Source organism: Eschrichtius robustus, chromosome 13 (genome assembly GCF_028021215.1).
Source record: "Eschrichtius robustus isolate mEscRob2 chromosome 13, mEscRob2.pri, whole genome shotgun sequence".
NCBI lineage: Eukaryota > Metazoa > Chordata > Mammalia > Artiodactyla > Eschrichtiidae > Eschrichtius > Eschrichtius robustus.
Genome location: NC_090836.1, coordinates 55,230,381 through 55,244,118, shown reverse-complemented (window position 1 = coordinate 55,244,118; position 13,738 = coordinate 55,230,381). Strand labels below are relative to the sequence as shown.

Sequence of the window (13,738 nt, the reverse complement as noted above, 5' to 3'; positions counted from 1 at the left end):
TTAGAGATGACCTATTTTAACCCTGCACTTTTCAACAGATGAGGAAACTGTTGAGGCCCCAACTTTGCTGAGATATTAGGAGTTCATGACCCAGTTCAGAGCCCACGTCTCTTTACTCTCAGACCAATCTTTTTCTAAACCATAAGGCAGTGACAAGTGGCCACACAAATGTAACATTCTGACTAATGTCAAGATTTATTCTTTTCCTCTCTATAAAAAGAGGGGCTGCTAAATGAAACGATGGTGTGTGATTAGTCTTTTCTGCAGCTCTATTCCTGCTGTGGTTAATAACCAAACCTTTCCCATTGGTGGCTGTGCCTCTTTACCTCACAGGCAGTATAACATCTTCTAGTTAAAATGAAACAACACAGTAACAAACTTCTCCTCTTGCCCCGTGCCCCCATAAAAGGCTAGATTTTTGTTTGTTTGTTTCTACTGTCTTCTAATTCACCCTGTGTAGTTATCGATTTCTTTTTATTATTTTTTCTCATAAAAGTAATATGTGTATGTTGTAGAAAATTAGAAAACCCAGGAAAGTCTAAATGAAATACAATCATTCATAATCCAGCCACCCAGAGAATATGTATATGTGTCTATATTTTCATAACTGTCTCAACACTGTACAGTTTTATATTCTGTTTTCTTAACTTTACATCATGAGGATTTTCCCCATGCCACTGAAAATCTTTTGAAACATTCCCTCATATTCTGTCTCGTGGGTAAACTACATTTTCTTGTTTGCCTATGTTTGGACATTTAAATTTTTTATGAAATATTTTTGTGTGTGTGATTAAAATACTTCCCTGTAACATTAATGGCCTTACTAATCCTTATCTGATATATTCTTGTAGAAGAGTTTTAGAAGAGAATGAACTTTTCTTAAAAAGACTCCTGATCCATATTGCCAACTCATTTTCCTGAAAGGCTGAAACAATTAATAATCCTTCCCGGAGCATGTGACTGCCTGTCTGGGGTACACTGGAAGGGCTGTAAATTAAGCTTTTAAAACATTCCTTTCAATATGTCACTCTCCAGCTAGGAAACTTCCCATGGCTGCAAGATCAGATCTGAGCTTCTTAGTGTGTACGCTCTTCCATTTCTTCACTTCCAGCTAATTTCTCAACCACCGCAATCTGGCATCTGCCCCCATCTGTCTGCCTGGAGGCATCAAGGAAACAGCCCTAGACTAGACTAAGTGTCAGGAAACTAGGGTTCAAATCCCAGCCCTGCCACTTAGTAGTATGTGACCTTGGGCAAGTAACTTAATTTCTTTAAGCCTGTTTCCTCAGGCTTTAAAATGGAAATAAAAAAACAGACCTTGATTTTGGGGGCTCCCGTGAGATAATAGAGGTAAGAAATATTTTTAATCTGTGGAACAATTTAAACATTAGGGGGTGTATTGTTATTGGGACTGCTCTTGTGGTAGTGTGGTATCCACCAAATATTTCTGATCCTTTTAGGCTCGTGGTAGAATTTTACTTCCCCACCCCTTGCATTGGAATGTGGCCACATGACTGACTTCCGCCAATGAGATATGAGTGGAAGTGACATGCATTTGCATGCAAAGTCTTTTACGAGCTAGGCCTTAGTCAGCTACTCTCCCATTCTCTCTCCTGTGCAAAGGGCAATGCTGCAGGTGGTTGCTGCCCAGGTCCTGAAGAAAGAACATCAGTGTGGAGAGGAATTCCCAGCCACCCAGTGATGGGCATGTATCTTGAGCAAGACTTTGTTTTCTAAAGCCTAAGGCTTGGGGTGGTTTGTTACTGCACTCTCACCTAGCGGTACAAGCCTACTCTTGGTGTGTCTTTCTGTGTAGCCCTTGATATTACTGAAATTCTTGAAACCCTCTTTTCCTTTGACTTGGTGCCACTCACACTCTTGGTATTTTCCTCCATCTCTAACAAATCCTCAGTCTCCATTGTATTCTCTTCCTTTTCCACTCAAATATGCACATAAGATGAGTTTCTGACTTCCTCTCCTTTCGTTATATGCTTACCTTCGTCAACTTAGTTTACTCTGACAGCTTTAAATATTATGTCTTTCTTAGCCCTGTATGTTTGAAAAAGGTTTCCAGTTTGAGGATTACTGGTCTACCCTTTTTCTTATGCCTTGAGGGCAGGGACCCTAAACTGGAATCAGACGGCCAGCTGGCTCTTCCACTTGTCTACCTGCCAGAGACCTAACCTCTCTATGCCTCTGTTTCTGCATCTGTAACATGGGGTTAATTGTAGTTCCTACTTCACAGGTGGTTGTGAGGATTAAATAAGAAAATATATGTAAAACACTTCCTGCCTACCTAGGACACAGTAAGCTTACTATAAATGGTGGTGGTTGTCTGGTTGTTACACATCTTCTTTTCTCTCCTTCACTCCCCAAGTTCTATCTCCAGTTTCTGGTAAGATATGCTTAGAAGTAGAAGACCCATAAGAAGTGTTTGTTTTAGTTCTAACGTCACATTGATGGCTGATAATAGGAGTGAAAAATTGGTACCCTTGCCCTGAAGATGCTTTGTGCAGTGATTGCTTTTTTTTTTTTTTAAGAGAAAGTCCCAAATCAAAAGAGCTTTTATTGAATCTTTAATATATCACAAATGAGTCTGAAGAATCATCTGGTATCTTTCTGTTTCTGTAGCCAGACCACTCGGATCTTGTTCATCAGCCTGCTGAACTGTTCCTTTTTCAGAAACATAGATACCATACAAAAATTTTCTGATGTCCTTGTTTTTAACTGTTGTGGCTTGCTAAATCAAAGCAGCTGAATTTTTTTTTTTAAACATCTTTATTGGAGTATAATTGCTTTACAATGTTGTTTTAGTTTCTGCCGTATAACAAAGTGAATCAGCTATATGTATACATATATCCCCATATCCCCTCCCTCTTGCGTCTCCCTCCCTCCCACCCTCCCTACCCCACCCCTCTAGGTGGTCACAAAACACTGAGCTGATCTCCCCGTGCGATGCAGCAAGCAGCTGAATTTGACACAAGTTCAGTATCATTTCCTTCAAGAATCAACTCATCTTTCTGGGCTTGAGATACTGAACAAGCAACGCCTGGGTTCATCTGAACCCTGCGGATGTATTTTTCACCCCCAAAATGTCAGATTTCAACAAGAGAACCATTCTCCTGAATAACAACATTGATGGGGAAGTGAACATACACAGACCTCATGTGTAACGGAAGCCCATTGTAACACCCTTGATCATGTTCTATACATGACTACAGATAGTGTAAACAGTTGCCAGTTCCTTTCTATTTACCTACCATTTGTCAACCAGGAGCCTCTTCTTTTTCTTTCCAAGGAGACTGAGTTCTACATTGATGTGATTGAAGTCCCATTGCAGGGTGCCTCTGGGGCCCTTCACAATAACTGTGTGTCCCTTCGGAGTAACGTGGACATTTTTTGGAATGTCGACAGTCTGATTGTTGAGAATGGTCTTCATTCTTGCAGCAGATGCGGCAAAGAGCTGCTTTGTTTTTTAACTGAATATTGCCTTTAGGTGGGTCAGGCACTTCTAAGTTCTCACAGTAATCCCTACACCCTGTCGTTTTCTACACAGTTACCTGACTGACCCTGGGAGGAAATCAGCTTTCCGCAAGCCTGCTCTACCCACACTCACTCATCTTTCCCTTGTGTACTCCAGGCCTATCACTGCCAGGCACCTTGGCTTCCACTGGCTTTTCCCCTAAGAACATCTTTTTTTATGGTAAAATATACATAGTATAAAATTTACCATTTAATCCATTTTTAAGTGTACAATTCAGTGGTGTTAAGTACATCCACAATGTGGTGCAACCATCACCATTATCCATTTCCAGAAATTTTCCATTATCTGAAACAGAAACTCTGTCCCAGTTAAACAATAACTCCCCATTCCACCCTCCACTCAGCCTCCAGTAACCACTGTTTGACTTTCTGTCTCTATGAATTTGCCTATTCTAAGTATACCTCATACAAGTGGAATTATACAGTGTGCATTCTTCTGTGTCTGGCTTCTTTCACTTAGCATAATCTTTTCAAGGTTGTGGCATGCGTCAGGATTTCATTCATTTTAATGGCTGAATGATATTCTATTGTATGGATATACCACATTTTGTTTATCCATTCATCTATTGATGGACATTTAGGTTGTTCTGCTGAGAATATCTTGAAGCTCACGGTGCTGGCTCATCCAAGTTCTTCAATCTCAAACAAACTTCTCTTCTTGAAACTCCTTTGTACTCTTTGTCTGCCTCAAAGTCATAACTGAGTGATGAAAATATTGGGGAAGGAGGTCGGGAAGGAGCAGAGGAAGAGGTCACAGACCATGTAAATGTGATGGTGCTAGGTCTTTAATTTCTTTTTGCAAACAAATGTATGATTTTAAAAAATACTCTTAGTTAACAATATAATGCTGTAGGTTTCACATGCTTTTTTTTTTGGTAGCTGATTTCATGTGTTTTTCAATGCGTTTTGACTGCTACAGATAGCTTGTTTTGTTGTTGTTTGGAAAGTTGGTGGTAGGAGATACCCAGAGCCCCTCAAAGCTGTACTTATGCTGACTTGTGACACCTATTATTTTGTTTGGGATTTAACTTCTGAATTTGGGGGGGTTGCATATCTCATGTCTTTGGCACTGTATATTAAGTTTCTCCAGGGAAGAGACCATTCTATGGTTTGGTATATCCAGATAAAAAACATATATTTCTTAAAGAACTTGATGCATACTTGGCACTCCTTAAATCGTTTCCTTTTACCTTCTGTTTCTTTTAGCAACATCAACACAATATCATGCAGCTAGTAGGCATGTTGTAGTTTACTATTTAACAGCTTGATTTGTCTATGGAGTCTAGCTTTCCAGAGTGCCTGCTTTTTTAAATAAAAATTGACACTAGAATATTTGAAATATTCATCTTCCTTCATAACCACCAGCATTCTAATTAGAATACATTCAATACTGATCTTGAGCTATAATACAAAGTTATCCATTTATATCAGCCCTGAGTACAGAAAAAAAATTTCAGGGGCAGAGGATGAAGTTTTTCCTTGCTTTCTCTGTGAGCTGTGCTAGTTTGCATCCCTGGTTTATATAGTAAAATATTTTAGTGCTTATTATAGCACCTTAACTCCCTGAGATTTACCAAGGACAAATGTGATCTTAATATTGTATTTCATTTCACAGGTTTGTTTCATAACCTCAATAGTTATTTCTATTTGCAATTCTGTTTCCTTTCTAAATGTGTTAATAAAATGCTTGCACTAGGATTGGCTTGATGCCAGAATTCAATATGGTCATTCTTCAAGTAAGTGATAAAACTCGTGACAGTGTAGCACTTGGAGATCTTTGGATGCATCCTAACTATACAAGTGGGGAAACTCTTGGTTCCTTATAGAGTTAAATTAAGGTCAGACCTGGTTTCCGACATGAAGTTCAGATGTATTGGCAGATCCCCATGCTTGCATTTATTATACTGTAATTTGGGGCTTAAAGAGTTATATCCAGTCCATCCCCAACATCTGGATAGTGTTTATAACGATCACATTTGATCCTAATGTAATTTTGTTGGGGAATTCACTAGAATTCCTCTGTTGGCTACATTACAACTGAACATGAGATCTGCTAAAATATTACCCCAAACTAGTGTATATCTACAGAGAATATAAATATAGATAGATTTCATCCCCCATCCAACCCCCCTGCCACTAAGGCATCATGATCATCTAGCGGGGCTTCCTTGTCTCCATTGATAAAAATGGGGGTGATGCTTTAACAGCAGCCAACATTCATCAAGGGTTTTGAACCTTGAAAAGCAGAGCAGGCACAAAAATCTTTCAAGGATGATTATTGTACATGTACAACCACAATGGCAGCATCATAGACTCAACAGATAGGGATGACATGAGCTTGTTGGTGATTTTTTCCTTTCATTTTCATTTTGATTTAGATGCAATTCCTTACTGTTAGGAAAACATCACTTGGAAAGTAGAGCCAAAGGATTGGTTTTAACCACCCTCCCCCATCAGTGGAAGCCCCAAATGAATCAAGTTGAACCTTTTAAAGGCTATTAAGGGAGCCTTTAATTATGTGAGGGGGACACGGGGGAGGGCACATGGGAAGTTTGGCAATGCAGTTTTAGGACCTCCCAGCCCTGCCAGCAGGGAGATTATTAGCATATTTCATGTAATTTGTGCACAGCCATATACTCTTTCCATGAAATAATTTTAACATTCAAAAAGAGGTAGATGAGAAAAGAAAAAGACAGATAGGGAAGGACAGAGACTGCAGCAGTCTTTAGAGAGGGAAAATTATTTCATTAAATCTAAATAGCATATGCTTTTCTGATGCATAGCATATGCAAGTCTATGCAAATTATTTCATAGCAGTGCACTCAGAGTAATTTCCATTTCCTCCCTCGCTTGTGATGGGAATATTCCTTTTAATCAGATTAGATGACATCCTCTGCAAACTTTTGGGGGTTTCAACTTAATTTACCATGCTAAGTAGTTAGGGTAATTTGAAGTAAAGCAATCAGTGGGCTGAAATGAAGCCAAGCCTCATTTCTGTCTTTGAGATGAGGAGCTGGCCGGCTGTGTGAGCCCCACAGGACTTCTTTCCCCTCCTCTCCTCGCCCTGCTCCCCAGCACCCGAGACCTCAGCAGAGTTACTAGTGGCCAGTTCCTTGTTTTTGATGGCACCTAGTCAGATCTGTTTTGCATCCACAGAGCTTGCATACGATGCTGTATTCCATTGGCTCTCGATGACTGTCACAATTTATGGTGCTGCCTCAAGCAATGATGGAAAGATGAATTCACACTCCTTAAAAACTTTTTCACCTGGGGAGATCATGAACCTCTGAAGGGGTCTTCAAAATGATCTGAAGGGGCCCTGCAGATATTCCCAGTCTAGAGGTTCTGGAAAAAGGGAGCAACATTCAGTCCAGTACCATGGATGGGCAAGAAAAGTCTTTGCAGGGAAGAATTCATGCGAACCCACACCTAAAGGTGACAGCCACTTACCAATGGTGCCTGTGCTGCATGAGTAGTGCCTTGGCAAAACTATGAAGCTTGTTTTGAGCTGTTGCTCACAGTTGTGTGGGCTTTGTGTCTCACAATTCCAGGGGGTGCCATTGTCTTGTAGTCAATGGGAGAATCTGTACAGTTGATACCTACAGTTGTCCAGCAGATGGCAGTAAAGGGTCTTTTTTAAATTTTTTTTTTGGGGGGGCTGCTTTGGTTCTTCATTGCTGTGCGCCGCTTTCTCTAGTTGCGGCGAGCAAGGACTGCTCTTCGTTGCGGTGCGCGGGCTTCTCATTGCGGTGGCTTCTCTTGTTGCAGAGCACAGGCTCTAGGCACACGGGCTTCAGTAGTTGTGGCTCGCAGGCTCTAGAGCGCAGGCTCAGTAGTTGTGGCACACGGGCTCAGTTGCTCCGCGGCATGTGAGATCTTCCCGGACCAGGGCTTGAACCCGTGTCCCCTGCATTGGCAGGCGGATTCTTAACCACTGCGCCCCAGGGAAGCCCCCAGTAAAGGGTCTTAAGGATAAAATTACTTTTAAAATTGTATCAACTAGCAGTTTGAACTGGACCAGAGGCTGCTCGACCTTCCCTTTCACCAGTCCTCTGTTTTATGGATGGTGGTGTTTGGGTAAGGGAAAGATTTTAATTGCTTAAACTAATTCCCTGCAGAGTGTTAGCAGATGAGGTTTAAGAATCATCTATGCCAAGGCTGCTAGGGATTTACTAGCCACTGGGATATAAAAGAGAAATTTAATGGTGAAATTTCATGTACCAAGACAAGTAGTAAAAGTTCCTTTCCCTCTTTTTTCTTCAAATCCACCTTTCCCTCATGGTAACGCCTCAACTGGGATCTTGATTTTGAGGCACCAAGATCTGCTCCCTGTGGCATAGTGAGGCGTTTCTCCTTAAAGTCTTGTTTACAACCTTTGAATGTGGCAGAGATGGAAAAGAACAGGCTGCAATCAATTAACTCTTTAAAAATGATTAAGGACGTCATATAACCAAAGCAAGTCCCTTCCTGCGTGCAGGGAGGAATTTGGGCTTAGGGTTTTCGGAGTGCCTGCTGCGTTTTTCCATTCCTTGTTTTCGTTAATCCCGAGGCAACCCTTAAAGTAGTTATCATCTCCCCCATGTCACAGAGAAGAGAACTTCGGGGAAGTTAAGGGACCCACAGGAAGTCTCTCAGTTAGTATGTGGATCCAAATCTTAACCTGGCTTACCCCAAAGCTCAACCTTGTGTCCGTAGGGCACTCTACCACATGACTATTAAAAAGGGGACTGAGGGAGACTTCTTTGTGATTCTTTTGCCTTTTTGTTGAATGGGTAAAACATATGCATGATAAATTCAAAGACACAGGAACAAATAGGTTTCTGTCCTTCCATTCCTCCTCCTCCGGCCATGCTCCCTTTACCCACCACAGGCAAAGTTTCCTGTGTGTCCTTTCAGAAAAAGTTTGTGCTTTTATAAACATATACATATATATTCTTCTTTCCCCTCATGTAAATGGTAGCACACTACACACAGTGTTGCATCTGTCTTTTTTCACTTAATGTATCCTGGAGGTGAGCTAAATAATTCTTTTTAACAGCGGCTGAGTTGGGAATACTTTCCGTTGTATGTTTGTGCCGTAATTTTATTTAGCTTAAATTGATTTATTTAACTGATGTATTCAATATTTATTTAACTGAGATTGATGAACCCAACAGAGATTATATTGTTGAATGACTATATTCCTGTCAATGTAGCCAGCCTTTAGAAATATCTTCATGAACAAATGCCTCAAAACTGGAATAAGCAGGGACTTCCCTGGTGGTCCAGTGGTTAAAACTTCGCCTTCCAGTGGACGGGGTGCGGGTTCAATCTCTGGTCGGGGAGCTAGGATCCCACATGCCTTGCGGCCAAAAAACCAAAACATAACAGAGAAGCAATATTGTAACAAATTCAATAAAGACTTAAAAAAAAAAACTGGAATAAGCATACGACCTCCCAGAGTCACTTAATAGTAGGTACATTTTTGAAGAAAGTTATTTTGTGTTTTAAAAATATATTATCATTTCTAACATGTGCCTACACACATCTACACACACACACACACACACACACACACACACACAGACACAGACACAGACACCACCTGAACTAGAATGAAAAGTTACCGAAGAAAGATACTAAGGTTGTTTAAGAAAAGTTAGCAGTGCTTACAGGATCCTTATGCCCCTTTTACGGTAATTGAACAATGAAACGTAGTCTGTGATCTTTCTAAACCTCAACTCTCTTTCTTTGGAGTAGGATGAGATGCATCAGTAAGAAAAAAGTAAGAACAGATCAGCCTTCCAGGAGAGAAAGAGAAGGAAGTAATAATAAAAGAAGGAATTTAAAATTTCTGAAGATAAAGAGGGAAATTCCTTTCTAATCCAACCTAACTTCAATCTCTTTGGATAGGAAGAATTCTTTCTGGGCTGAGGTGAATACTGGTTGGCTTTCTATGTTGACACTTTATTAAGATGAACTACAACTTTAAAAGTGCTTAAGAGTTCCCCAAAAGGTGGAATTTATCTCCTGTTAACTTTGTGTGCTCCCCAGAAGTTACAGGGAGCTTGTTTAAAAGAGAGAGAGATAACACAGCAGTTATTTCCCCCATATCCATCTACATTTAAGGTCAGGCCCTGTCTAGGGATTTCCAGTATATCAGTGAAATATCTGTGATGATGAGACTTTCAAATATTCTACATAGTTTCATTTTTCCTCTATCTTAGTTTTTCTATTCAAATGACAAATCAACCAAGTTATCTATTGAGTATTAATATTTATCCAATATTTCCAGTATGGCACTTTTATTTCCACATTTGTGCTATTAATCAAATTTTGCCCTATTTTCAGACACCCCGGTTTCTTTTTTTTTTAACATCTTTATTGGAGTATAATTGCTTTACAATGGTGTGTTAGTTTCTGCTTTCTAACAAAGTGAATCAGTTATACATATACATGTGTCCCCATATCTCTTCCCTCTTGCATCTCCCTCCCTCCCACCCTCCCTATCCCACCCCTCTAGGTGGTCACAAAGCACCAAGCTGATCTCCCTGTGCTATGCGGCTGCTTCCCACTAGCTATCTGTTTTACGTTTGGTAGTGTATATATGTCCATGCCACTCTCTCACTTTGTCCCAGCTTACCCTTCCCCCTCCCCGTATCCTCAAGTCCATTCTCTAGTAGGTCTGCATCTTTATTCCCATCTGGCCCCTAGGTTCTTCATGACCACTTTTTTTTTTTTTTAGGTTCCATATATGTTAGCATATGGTATTTGTTTTTCTCTTTCTGACTTACTTCACTCTGTATGATAGTCTCTAGGTCCATCCACCTCGCTACAAATAACTCAGTTTCGTTCCTTTTTATGGCTGAGTAATATTCCATTGTATATATGTGCCACATCTTCTTTATCCATTCATCTGTCAATGGACACTTTGGTTGCTTCCATGTCCTGGCTATTGTAAATAAAGCTGCAATGAACATTTTGGTACATGACTCTTTTTGAATTATGGTTTTCTCAGGGTATATGCCCAGTAGTGGGATTGCTGGGTCGTATGGTAGTTTTATTTTTAGTTTTTTAAGGACCGTCCATACTGTTCTCCATATTGGCTGTATCAATTTACATTCCCACCAACAGTGCAAGAGGGTTCCCTTTTCTCCACACCCTCTCTAGCATTTATTGTTTGTAGATTTTTTTAAAAATTTATTTATTATTTATTTATTATTTGTTTGTTTTGGCTGTGTTGGGTCTTCGTTTCTGTGCGAGGGCTTTCTCTAGTTGCGGCAAGCGGGGGCCACTCTTCATAGCGATGCACGGGCCTCTCACTATCGCGGCCTCTCTTGTTACGGAGCACAGGCTCCAGACACGCAGGCTCAGTAGTTGTGGCTCACGGGCGTAGTTGCTCCGCAGCATGTGGGATCTTCCCAGACCAGGGCTCGAACCCGTGTCCCCTGCATTGGCACGCAGATTCTCAACCACTGCGCCACCAGGGAAGCCCTAGATTTTTTGATGATGGCCATTCTGACCGGTGTGAGATGATATTGTAGTTTTGATTTGCATTTCTCTAATGATTAATGATGTTGAGCATTCTTTCACGTGTCTGTTGGTAATCTGTATATCTTCTTTGGAGAAATGTCTGTTTAGGTCTTCTGCCCATTTTTGGATTGGGTTGTTTGTTTTTTTAATGTTGAGCTGCATGAGCTGCTTGTAAATTTTGGAGATTAATCCTTTGTCAGTTGCTTCATTTGCAAATATTTTCTTCCATTCTGAGGGTTGTCTCTTCGTCTTGTTTATGGTTTCCTTTGCTGTGCAAAAGTTTTAAGTTTCATTAGGTCCCATTTGTTTATTTTTGTTTTTATTTCCATTTCGCTAGGAGGTGGGTCAAAAAGGATCTTGCTGTGATTTATGTCATAGAGTGTTCTGCCTATGTTTTCCTCTAAGAGTTTGATGGTGTCTGGCCTTACTTTTAGGTCTTTAATCCATTTTGAGTTTATTTTTGTGTATGGTGTCAGGGAGTGTTTTAATTTCATTCTTTTACATGTAGCTGTCCAGTTTTCCCAGCACCACTTATTGAAGAGGCTGTCTTTTCTCCACTGTATATTCTTGCCTCCTTTATCAAAGATAAGGTGACCGTATGTGCGTGGGTTTACCTCTGGGCGTTCTCTCCTGTTCCATTGATCTATATTTCTGTTTCTGTGCCAGTACCGTACTGTCTTGATTACTGTAGCTTTGTAGTATAGTCTGAAGTCAGGGAACCTGATTCCTCCAGCTCCGTTTTTCTTTCTCAAGATTGCTTTGGCTATTCGGGGTCTTTTGTGTTTCCATACAAATTGTGAAATTTTTTGTTCTAGTTCTGTGAAAACTGCCATTGGTAGTTTGATAGGGATTGCATTGAATCTGTAGATTGCTTTGGGTAGTATAGTCATTTTCACAACATTGATTCTTCCGATTCAAGAACATGGTATATCTCTCCATCTATTTGTATCATCTTTAATTTCTTTCATCAGTGTCTTATAATTTTCTGCATACAGGTCTTTCGTTTCCTTAGGTAGGTTTATTCCTAGATATTTTATTCTTTTTGTTGCAATGGTAAATGGGAGTGTTTTCTTAATTTCACTTTCAGATTTTTCATCATTAGTGTATAGGAATGCAAGAGATTTCTGTGCATTAATTTTGTATCCTGCTACTTTACCAAATTCGTTGATTAGCTCTAGTAGTTTTCTGGTAGCATCTTTAGGATTCTCTATGTATAGTATCATGTCATTTGCAAGCAGTGACAGCTTTACTTCTTCTTTCCAATTTGGATTCCTTTTATTTCTTTTTCTTCTCTGATTGCTGTGGCTAAAACTTCCAAAACTATGTTGAATAATAGTGGTGAGAGTGGGCAACCTTGTCTTGTTCCTGATCTTAGTGAAAATGGTTCCAGTTTTTCACCGTTGAGGACGATGTTGGCTGTGGTTTTGTCATATATGGCCTTTATTATGTTGAGGAAAGTTCCCTCTGTGCCTACTTTCTGGAGAGTTTTTATCATAAATGGGTGTTGAATTTTGTCGAAAGCTTTCTCTGCATCTATTGAGATGATCATATAGTTTTTCTCCTTCAATTTGTTAATATGGTGTATCACGTTGATTGATTTGCGTATATTGAAGAATCCTTGCATTCCTGGAATAAACCCCACTTGATCATGGTGTATGATCCTTTTAATGTGCTGTTGGATTCTGTTTGCTAGTATTCTGTTGAGGATTTTTGCATCTATGTTCATCAGTGATATTGGCCTGTAGTTTTCTTTCTTTGTGACAGCTTTGTCTGGTTTTGATATCAGAGTGATGGTGGCCTCGTAGAATGAGTTTGGGAGTGCTCCTCCCTCTGCTATATTCTGGATGAGTTTGAGAAGGATAGGTGTTAGCTCTTCTCTAAATGTTTGATAGAATTTGCCTGTGAAGCCATCTGGTCCTGGGCTTTTTTTTGTTGGAAGATTTTAAATCACAGTTTCAATTTCAGTGCTTGTGATTGGTCTGTTCATATTTTCTATTTCTTCCTGGTTCAGTCTCTGAAGGTTGTGCATTTCTAAGAATTTGTCCATTTCTTCCAGGTTGTCCATTTTATTGGCATACAGTTGCTTGTAGTAATCTCTCAGGATCCTTTGTATTTCTGCAGTGTCAGTTGTTACTTCTCCTTTTTCATTTCTAATTCTATTGATTTGAGTCTTCTCCCTTTTTTTCTTGGTAAGTCTGGCTAATGGTTTATCAATTATGTTTACCTTCTCAAAGAATCAGCTTTTAGTTTTATTGATCTTTGCTATCATTTCCTTCATTTCTTTTTCATTTATTTCTGATCTGATCTTTATGATTTCTTTCCTTCTGCTAACTTTGGGGTTTTTTTGTTCTTCTTTCTCTAATTGCTTTAGGTGTAAGGTTAGGTTGTTTATTTGAGATGTTTCTTGTTTCTTAAGGTAAGATTGTATTGCTATAATCTTCAAGGTTAGGTTGTTTATTTGAGATGTTTCTTGTTTCTTAAGGTAAGATTGTATTGCTATAATCTTCCCTCTTAGAACTGCTTTTGCTGCATCCCATAGGTTTTGGGTCGTCATGTTTTCATTGTCATTTGTTTCTAGGTATTTTTTGATTTCCTCTTTGATTTCTTCAGTGATCTCTTGGTTATTAAGTAGTGTGTTGTTTAGCCTCCATGTGTTTGTATTTCTTACAGATTTTTTCCTGTA

General features: G+C 39.7%; 1 long non-coding RNA gene and 1 pseudogene across 1 annotated transcript in view; one reads left to right on the top strand and one right to left on the bottom strand.

The window, feature by feature from the left end:
* LOC137775621 (uncharacterized) overlaps window positions 1–13,738 on the top strand; it is a 34,641-nt gene that overhangs the window by 7,024 nt on the left and 13,879 nt on the right. The gene's annotated exons all lie outside the window — the stretch shown is intronic.
* On the bottom strand, window positions 2,585–3,439 carry LOC137775143 (large ribosomal subunit protein uL6 pseudogene; annotated as a pseudogene).